Raw genomic sequence first — 15264 nt, 5'->3', positions numbered from 1 at the left:
AACACATAAACACACACACACTGACAACACACACACACACACACTGACAACACACACACACACACACCGACAACACACCGACAACACACACACACAAACACCGACAACACACACACACCGACAACACACAAACACACACACACCGACAACACACACACACACACACCGACAACACACCGACAACACACACACGCACACACACACACCGACAACAAACACACACACACCGACAACACACGCACACACACACCGACAACACACACACACACAACACACACACACACACACAACACACACAGACCGACAACACACACTCACACACATCGACAACACACACACACACACCGACAACACACACACACACACACACCGACAACACACACACACCGACAACACACACACACACACACACACACACACATCAACAACACACACACACCGATAACACACACACACCGACAACACACACACACACACACCGACAACACACACACACACACCGACAACACACACACACACACACACACACACACACCGACAACAAACACACACACACCGACAACACACGCACACACACACCGACAACACACACACACACACAACACACACACACACACACAACACACACAGACCGACAACACACACTCACACACATCGACAACACACACACACACACCGACAACACACACACACACACACACCGACAACACACACACACCGACAACACACACACACACACACACACACACACACACCGACAACACACACACACACCGACAACACACACACACACAACACACACACACCGACAACACACACACACACACACACCGACAACACACACACACACACACCGACAACACACACACACACACACAAACCGACAACACACACACAGACACACCGACAACACACACACACCGACAACACACACACCGACAACACACACACACACCAACAACACACACACACACCGACAACACACACACACCGACAACACACACACACACACACCGACAACACACACACACACACACCGACAACACACACACACACCGACAACCCACCGACAACACACACACACAAACACCGACAACACACACACACCGACAACACACACACACCGACAACACACACACACACACACCATCAACACACACACACACAACACACACACACACACCGACAACACACACACACACACACACCGACAACACACACACACACACCGACAACACACACACACACCGACAACACACCGACAACACACACACGCACACACCGACAACACACACACCGACAACACACACACACACACCGACAACACACACAGACACACACCGACAACACACACACACAGACACACACACACCGACAACACACACACACCGATAACACACACACACCGACAACACACACACACACACACCGACAACACACACACACACACACACCGACAACACACACACACACACCGACAACACACGCACACACACACCGACAACACACACACACACAACACACACACACACACCGACAACACACACTCACACACATCGACAACACACACACACACCGACAACACACACACACACACACCGACTACACACACACACCGACAACACACACACACACACACACACCGACAACACACACACACACCGACAACACACACACACACAACACACACACACCGACAACACACACACACACCGACAACACACACACACACCGACAACACACAAACACACACACACACACCGACAACACACACACGCACACACCGACAACACACACACCGACAACACACACACACACACCGACAACACACACAGACACACACCGACAACACACACACACAGACACACACACACCGACAACACACACACACCGATAACACACACACACCGACAACACACACACACACACACCGACAACACACACACACACACACACCGACAACACACACACACACACCGACAACACACGCACACACACACCGACAACACACACACACACAACACACACACACACACCGACAACACACACTCACACACATCGACAACACACACACACACCGACAACACACACACACACACACCGACTACACACACACACCGACAACACACACACACACACACACACCGACAACACACACACACACCGACAACACACACACACACAACACACACACACCGACAACACACACACACACCGACAACACACACACACACCGACAACACACACACACACACACACACACTGACAACACACACACACACACACCGACAACACACACACACACACACACACCGACAACACACACACAACGACAACACACACACACACACACCGACAACACACACACACACAACACACACACACACACACCGACAACACACACTCACACACATCAACAACACACACACACACACCGACAACACACACACACACACACCGACAACACACACACACCGACAACACACAAACACACACCGACAACACACACACACACACACCGACAACACACCGACAACACACACACGCACACACACACACCGACAACAAACACACACACACCGACAACACACGCACACACACACCGACAACACACACACACACAACACACACACACACACACAACACACACAGACCGACAACACACACTCACACACATCGACAACACACACACACACACCGACAACACACACACACACACACACCGACAACACACACACACACAACACACACACACACACACCGACAACACACACTCACACACATCGACAACACACACACACACACCGACAACACACACACACACACACCGACTACACACACACACCGACAACACACACACACACACACACACCGACAACACACACACACACCGACAACACACACACACACAACACACACACACCGACAACAGACACACACACCGACAACACACACACACACACCGACAACACACACACACACAAACCGACAACACACACACAGACACACCGACAACACACACACACCGACAACACACACACACACCGACAACACACACACACACACACCGACAACACACACACACACACCGACAACACATAAACACACACACACCGACAACACACACACACACACACTGACAACACACACACACACACACCGACAACACACCGACAACACACACACACAAACACCGACAACACACACACACCGACAACACACACACACACACACACCGACAACACACACACACACACACCGACAACACACCGACAACACACACACGCACACACCGACAACACACACACCGACAACACACACACACACCGACAACACACACACACACACACCGACAACACACACACACACACACCGACAACACACCGACAACACACACACACAAACACCGACAACACACATACACCGACAACACACACACACACACACACCGACAACACACACACACACACACCATCAATACACACACACACAACACACACACACACACCGACAACACACACACACCGACAACACACAAACACACACCGACAACACACACACACACACACCGACAACACACCGACAACACACACACGCACACACACACACCGACAACAAACACACACACACCGACAACACACGCACACACACACCGACAACACACACACACACAACACACACACACACACACAACACACACAGACCGACAACACACACTCTCACACATCGACAACACACACACACACACCGACAACACACACACACACACACACACACACACTGACAACACACACACACACACCGACAACACACACACACACACACACACCGACAACACACACACACCGACAACACACACACACACACACCGACAACACACACACACACAACACACACACACACACACCGACAACACACACTCACACACATCGACAACACACACACACACACCGACAACACACACACACACACACCGACTACACACACACACCGACAACACACACACACACACACACCGACAACACACACACACACCGACAACACACACACACAAAACACACACACACCGACAACACACACACACACCGACAACACACGCACACACACCGACAACACACACACACACAAACCGACAACACACACACAGACACACCGACAACACACACACACCGACAACACACACACACACCGACAACACACACACACACACACACCGACAACACACACACACACACACCGACTACACACACACACCGACAACACACACACACACACACACCGACAACACACACACACACCGACAACACACACACACACAACACACACACACCGACAACACACACACACACCGACAACACACACACACACACCGACAGCACACACACACACAAACCGACAACACACACACAGACACACCGACAACACACACACACCGACAACACACACACACACCGACAACACACACACACACACACCGACAACACACACACACACACCGACAACACATAAACACACACACACCGACAACACACACACACACACACTGACAACACACACACACACCGACAAAACACCGACAACACACACACACAAACACCGACAACACACACACACCGACAACACACACACACACACACACACCGACAACACACACACACACACACCGACAACACACCGACAACACACACACGCACACACCGACAACACACACACCGACAACGCACACACACACCGACAACACACACACACACACACCGACAACACACACACACACACACCGACAACACACCGACAACACACACACACAAACACCGACAACACACACACACCGACAACACACACACACACACACACCGACAACACACACACACACACACCATCAATACACACACACACAACACACACACACACACCGACAACACACACACACCGACAACACACAAACACACACCGACAACACACACACACACACACCGACAACACACCGACAACACACACACGCACACACACACACCGACAACAAACACACACACACCGACAACACACGCACACACACACCGACAACACACACACACACACACACCGACAACACACACACACCGACAACACACACACACACACACACACACACACATCGACAACACACACACACCGATAACACACACACACCGATAACACACACACACCGACAACACACACACACACACACCGACAACACACACACACACACCGACAACACACACACACACACACACACACACCGACAACAAACACACACACACCGACAACACACGCACACACACACCGACAACACACACACACACAACACACACACACACACACAACACACACAGACCGACAACACACACTCACACACATCGACAACACACACACACACACCGACAACACACACACACACACCGACAACACACACACACCGACAACACACACACACACACACACACACACCGACAACACACACACACACCGACAACACACACACACACAACACACACACACCGACAACACACACACACACACACACCGACAACACACACACACACACACCGACAACACACACACACACACACAAACCGACAACACACACACAGACACACCGACAACACACACACACCGACAACACACACACACCGACAACACACACACACACACCAACAACACACACACACACCGACAACACACACACACCGACAACACACACACACACACACCGACAACACACACACACACACCGACAACACACACACACACCGACCACCCACCGACAACACACACACACAAACACCGACAACACACACACACCGACAACACACACACACACACACACACCGACAACACACACACACACACACCATCAACACACACACACACAACACACACACAAACACCGACAACACACACACACACACACCGACAACACACACACACCGACAACACACACACACACCGACAACACACCGACAACACACACACGCACACACCGACAACACACACACCGACAACACACACACACACACCGACAACACACACAGACACACACCGACAACACACACACACAGACACACACACACCGACAACACACACACACCGATAACACACACACACCGACAACACACACACACACACCGACAACACACACACACACACACACCGACAACACACACACACACACCGACAACACACGCACACACACACCGACAACACACACACACACAACAAACACACACACACACACACACACCGACAACACACACACACACACACACACCGACAACACACACACACACACCGACAACACACACACACACACACCGACAACACACACACACACAACACACACACACACACCGACAACACACACTCACACACATCGACAACACACACACACACACACACCGACAACACACACACACACACACCGACTACACACACACACCGACAACACACACACACACACACACACACACACCGACAACACACACACACACCGACAACACACACACACACAACACACACACACCGACAACACACACACACACCGACAACACACACACACACCGACAACACACACACACACACACACACACTGACAACACACACACACACACCGACAACACACACACACACACACACCGACAACACACACACACCGACAACACACACACACACACACCGACAACACACACACACACAACACACACACACACACACCGACAACACACACTCACACACATCGACAACACACACACACACACCGACAACACACACACACACACACCGACTACACACACACACCGACAACACACACACACACACACACACCGACAACACACACACACACCGACAACACACACACACACAACACACACACACCGACAACACACACACACACCGACAACACACACAGACACACCGACAACACACACACAGACACACCGACAACACACACACACCGACAACACACACACACACCGACAACACACACACACACACACACACCGACAACACACACACACACACCGACAACACATAAACACACACACACCGACAACACACACACACACACACTGACAACACACACACACACACACCGACAACACACCGACAACACACACACACAAACACCGACAACACACACACACCGACAACACACACACACACACACACCGACAACACAGACACACACACACCGACAACACACCGACAACACACACACGCACACACCGACAACACACACACCGACAACACACACACACACCGACAACACACACACACACACACACCGACAACACACACACACACACACCGACAACACACCGACAACACACACACACAAACACCGACAACACACACACACCGACAACACACACACACACACACACCGACAACACACACACAGACACACCATCAATACACACACACACAACACACACACACACACCGACAACACACACACACCGACAACACACAAACACACACCGACAACACACACACACACACACCGACAACACACCGACAACACACACACGCACACACCGACAACACACACACCGACAACACACACACACACACCGACAACACACACACACACACACACCGACAACACACACACACACACATCGACAACACACACACACCGATAACACACACACACCGACAACACACACACACACACACCGACAACACACACACACACACCGACAACACACACACACACACACACACACACCGACAACAAACACACACACACCGACAACACACGCACACACACACCAACAACACACACACACACAACACACACACACACACACCAACAACACACACACACACACACACACACCGACAACACACACACACCGACAACACACACACACACAGACCGACAACACACACACACACAACACACACACACAGACCGACAACACACACTCACACACATCGACAACACACACACACACACCGACAACACACACACACACACACACCGACAACACACACACACCGACAACACACACACACACACACACACACACACACACCGACAACACACACACACACCGACAACACACACACACAACACACACACACCGACAACACACACACACACACACACCGACAACACACACACACACACACCGACAACACACACACACACACACAAACCGACAACACACACACAGACACACCGACAACACACACACACCGACAACACACACACACCGACAACACACACACACACACCAACAACACACACACACACCGACAACACACACACACCGACAACACACACACACACACACCGACAACACACACACACACACACACACACCGACAACACACACACACACCGACAACCCACCGACAACACACACACACAAACACCGACAACACACACACACCGACAACACACACACACACACACACCGACAACACACACACACACACACCATCAACACACACACACACAACACACACACACACACCGACAACACACACACACACCGACAACACACACACACACACCGACAACACACACACACACCGACAACACACCGACAACACACACACGCACACACCGACAACACACACACCGACAACACACACACACACACCGACAACACACACAGACACACACCGACAACACACACACACAGACACACACACACCGACAACACACACACACCGATAACACACACACACCGACAACACACACACACACACACCGACAACACACACACACACACACACACACCGACAACACACACACACACACCGACAACACACGCACACACACACCGACAACACACACACACACAACAAACACACACACACACACACACACCGACAACACACACACACACACACACACCGACAACACACACACACACACCGACAACACACACACACACACACCGACAACACACACACACACAACACACACACACACACCGACAACACACACTCACACACATCGACAACACACACACACACACCGACAACACACACACACACACACCGACTACACACACACACCGACAACACACACACACACACACACACACCGACAACACACACACACACCGACAACACACACACACACAACACACACACACCGACAACACACACACACACCGACAACACACACACACACCGACAACACACACACACACACACACACACTGACAACACACACACCGACAACACACACACACACACCGACAACACACACACATCGACAACACACACACACACACACCGACAACACACACACACACAACACACACACACACACACCGACAACACACACTCACACACATCGACAACACACACACACACACCGACAACACACACACACACAAACCGACAACACACACACAGACACACCGACAACACACACACACCGACAACACACACACACACCGACAACACACACACACACACACACACACCGACAACACACACACACACACCGACAACACATAAACACACACACACCGACAACACACACACACACACACACTGACAACACACACACACACACACCGACAACACACCGACAACACACACACACAAACACCGACAACACACACACACCGACAACACACACACACACACACACCGACAACACACACACACACACACCGACAACACACCGACAACACACACACGCACACACCGACAACACACACACCGACAACACACACACACACCGACAACACACACACACACACACCGACAACACACACACACACACACCGACAACACACCGACAACACACACACACAAACACCGACAACACACACACACCGACAACACACACACACACACACACCGACAACACACACACACACACACCATCAATACACACACACACAACACACACACACACACCGACAACACACACACACCGACAACACACAAACACACACCGACAACACACACACACACACACCGACAACACACCGACAACACACACACGCACACACACACACCGACAACAAACACACACACACCGACAACACACGCACACACACACCGACAACACACACACACACAACACACACACACACACACAACACACACAGACCGACAACACACACTCACACACATCGACAACACACACACACACACCGACAACACACACACACACACACACCGACAACACACACACACCGACAACACACACACACACACACACATCGACAACACACACACACCGATAACACACACACACCGACAACACACACACACACACACCGACAACACACACACACACACCGACAACACACACACACACACACACACACACACCGACAACAAACACACACACACCGACAACACACGCACACACACACCGACAACACACACACACACAACACACACACACACACACAACACACACAGACCGACAACACACACTCACACACATCGACAACACACACACACACACCGACAACACACACACACACACACACCGACAACACACACACACCGACAACACACACACACCACACACACACACACACACACCGACAACACACACACACACCGACAACACACACACACACAACACACACACACCGACAACACACACACACACACACACCGACAACACACACACACACACACCGACAACACACACACACACACACAAACCGACAACACACACACAGACACACCGACAACACACACACACCGACAACACACACACACCGACAACACACACACACACACCAACAACACACACACACACCGACAACACACACACACCGACAACACACACACACACACACCGACAACACACACACACACACACCGACAACACACACACACACCGACAACCCACCGACAACACACACACACAAACACCGACAACACACACACACCGACAACACACACACACACACACCATCAACACACACACACACAACACACACACACACACCGACAACACACACACACACACACCGACAACACACACACACACACCGACAACACACACACACACCGACAACACACCGACAACACACACACGCACACACCGACAACACACACACCGACAACACACACACACACACCGACAACACACACAGACACACACCGACAACACACACACACACACACACCGACAACACACACACACACACCGACAACACACACACACCGACAACACACACACACACACACCGACAACACACACACACACACACACCGACAACACACACACACACACCGACAACACACACACACACACACCGACAACACACACACACACAACAAACACACACACACACACACACACCGACAACACACACACACACACACACACCGACAACACACACACACACACCGACAACACACACACACACACACCGACAACACACACACACACAACACACACACACACACCGACAACACACACTCACACACATCGACAACACACACACACACACACACCGACAACACACACACACACACACCGACTACACACACACACCGACAACACACACACACACACACACACACACCGACAACACACACACACACCGACAACACACACACACACAACACACACACACCGACAACACACACACACACCGACAACACACACACACACCGACAACACACACACACACACACACACACTGACAACACACACACACACACCGACAACACACACACACAACAAACACACACACACACACACACACCGACAACACACACACACACACACACACCGACAACACACACACACACACCGACAACACACACACACACACACCGACAACACACACACACACAACACACACACACACACCGACAACACACACTCACACAAATCGACAACACACACACACACACACACCGACAACACACACACACACACCGACTACACACACACACCGACAACACACACACACACACACACACACCGACAACACACACACACACCGACAACACACACACACACCGACAACACACACACACCGACAACACACACACACACCGACAACACACACACACACCGACAACACACACACACACACACACACACACACACACACTGACAACACACACACACACACCGACAACACACACACACACACCGACAACACACACACACCGACAACACACACACACACACACCGACAACACACACACACACAACACACACACACACACACCGACAACACACACTCACACACATCGACAACACACACACACACACCGACAACACACACACACACAAACCGACAACACACACACAGACACACCGACAACACACACACACCGACAACACACACACACCGACAACACACACACACACACACACACCGACAACACACACACACACACCGACAACACATAAACACACACACACCGACAACACACACACACACACACTGACAACACACACACACACACACCGACAACACACCGACAACACACACACACAAACACCGACAACACACACACACCGACAACACACAAACACACACACCGACAACACACACACACACACACCGACAACACACCGACAACACACACACGCACACACCGACAACACACACACCGACAACACACACACACACCGACAACACACACACACACACACCGACAACACACCGACAACACACACACACAAACACCGACAACACACACACACCGACAACACACACACACACACACACACCGACAACACACACACACACACACCATCAATACACACACACACAACACACACACACACACCGACAACACACACACACCGACAACACACAAACACACACCGACAACACACACACACACACACCGACAACACACCGACAACACACACACGCACACACACACACCGACAACAAACACACACACACCGACAACACACGCACACACACACCGACAACACACACACACACAACACACACACACACACACAACACACACAAACCGACAACACACACACAGACACACCGACAACACACACACACCGACAACACACACACACACACCAACAACACACACACACACCGACAACACACACACACCGACAACACACACACACACACACCGACAACACACACACACACACACACACACACACTGACAACACACACACACACACACACCGACAACACACACACACACACACCGACTACACACACACACCGACAACACACACACACACACACACACACACCGACAACACACACACACACCGACAACACACACACACACAACACACACACACCGACAACACACACACACACCGACAACACACACACACACCGACAACACACACACACACACACACACACTGACAACACACACACACACACCGACAACACACACACACAACAAACACACACACACACACACACACCGACAACACACACACACACACACACACCGACAACACACACACACACACCGACAACACACACACACACACACCGACAACACACACACACACAACACACACACACACACCGACAACACACACTCACACACATCGACAACACACACACACACACACACCGACAACACACACACACACACACCGACTACACACACACACCGACAACACACACACACACACACACACACCGACAACACACACACACACCGACAACACACACACACACAACACACACACACCGACAACACACACACACACCGACAACACACACACACACCGACAACACACACACACACACACACACACTGACAACACACACACACACACCGACAACACACACACACACACCGACAACACACACACACCGACAACACACACACACACACACCGACAACACACACACACACAACACACACACACACACACCGACAACACACACTCACACACATCGACAACACACACACACACACCGACAACACACACACACACAAACCGACAACACACACACAGACACACCGACAACACACACACACCGACAACACACACACACACCGACAACACACACACACACACACACACACCGACAACACACACACACACACCGACAACACATAAACACACACACACCGACAACACACACACACACACACTGACAACACACACACACACACACCGACAACACACCGACAACACACACACACAAACACCGACAACACACACACACCGACAACACACAAACACACACACACCGACAACACACACACACACACACCGACAACACACCGACAACACACACACGCACACACCGACAACACACACACCGACAACACACACACACACCGACAACACACACACACACACACCGACAACACACACACACACACACCGACAACACACCGACAACACACACACACAAACACCGACAACACACACACACCGACAACACACACACACACACACCGACAACACACACACACACACACCATCAATACACACACACACAACACACACACACACACCGACAACACACACACACCGATAACACACACACACCGACAACACACACACACACACACCGACAACACACACACACACACCGACAACACACACACACACACACACACCGACAACAAACACACACACACCGACAACACACGCACACACACACCGACAACACACACACACACAACACACACACACACACACAACACACACAGACCGACAACACACACTCACACACATCGACAACACACACACACACACCGACAACACACACACACACACACACCGACAACACACACACACCGACAACACACACACACACACACACACACCGACAACACACACACACACCGACAACACACACACACACAACACACACACACCGACAACACACACACACACACACACCGACAACACACACACACACACACCTACAACACACACACACACACACAAACCGACAACACACACACAGACGCACCGACAACACACACACACCGACAACACACACACACCGACAACACACACACACACACCAACAACACACACTCACCGACAACACACACACACCGACAACACACACACACACACACCGACAACACACACACACACACACCGACAACACACACACACACCGACAACCCACCGACAACACACACACACAAACACCGACAACACACACACACCGACAACACACACACACACACACACACCGACAACACACACACACACACACCATCAACACACACACACACAACACACACACACACACCGACAACACACACACACACACACCGACAACACACACACACACACCGACAACA

The sequence above is a fragment of the Salmo salar genome, chromosome 28 (assembly GCF_965601325.2).
Source record: "Salmo salar chromosome 28, fSalSal1, whole genome shotgun sequence".
NCBI lineage: Eukaryota > Metazoa > Chordata > Actinopteri > Salmoniformes > Salmonidae > Salmo > Salmo salar.
The sequence above is the reverse complement of the archived record's forward strand: the minus strand, read 5'-3'. Positions refer to the sequence as shown.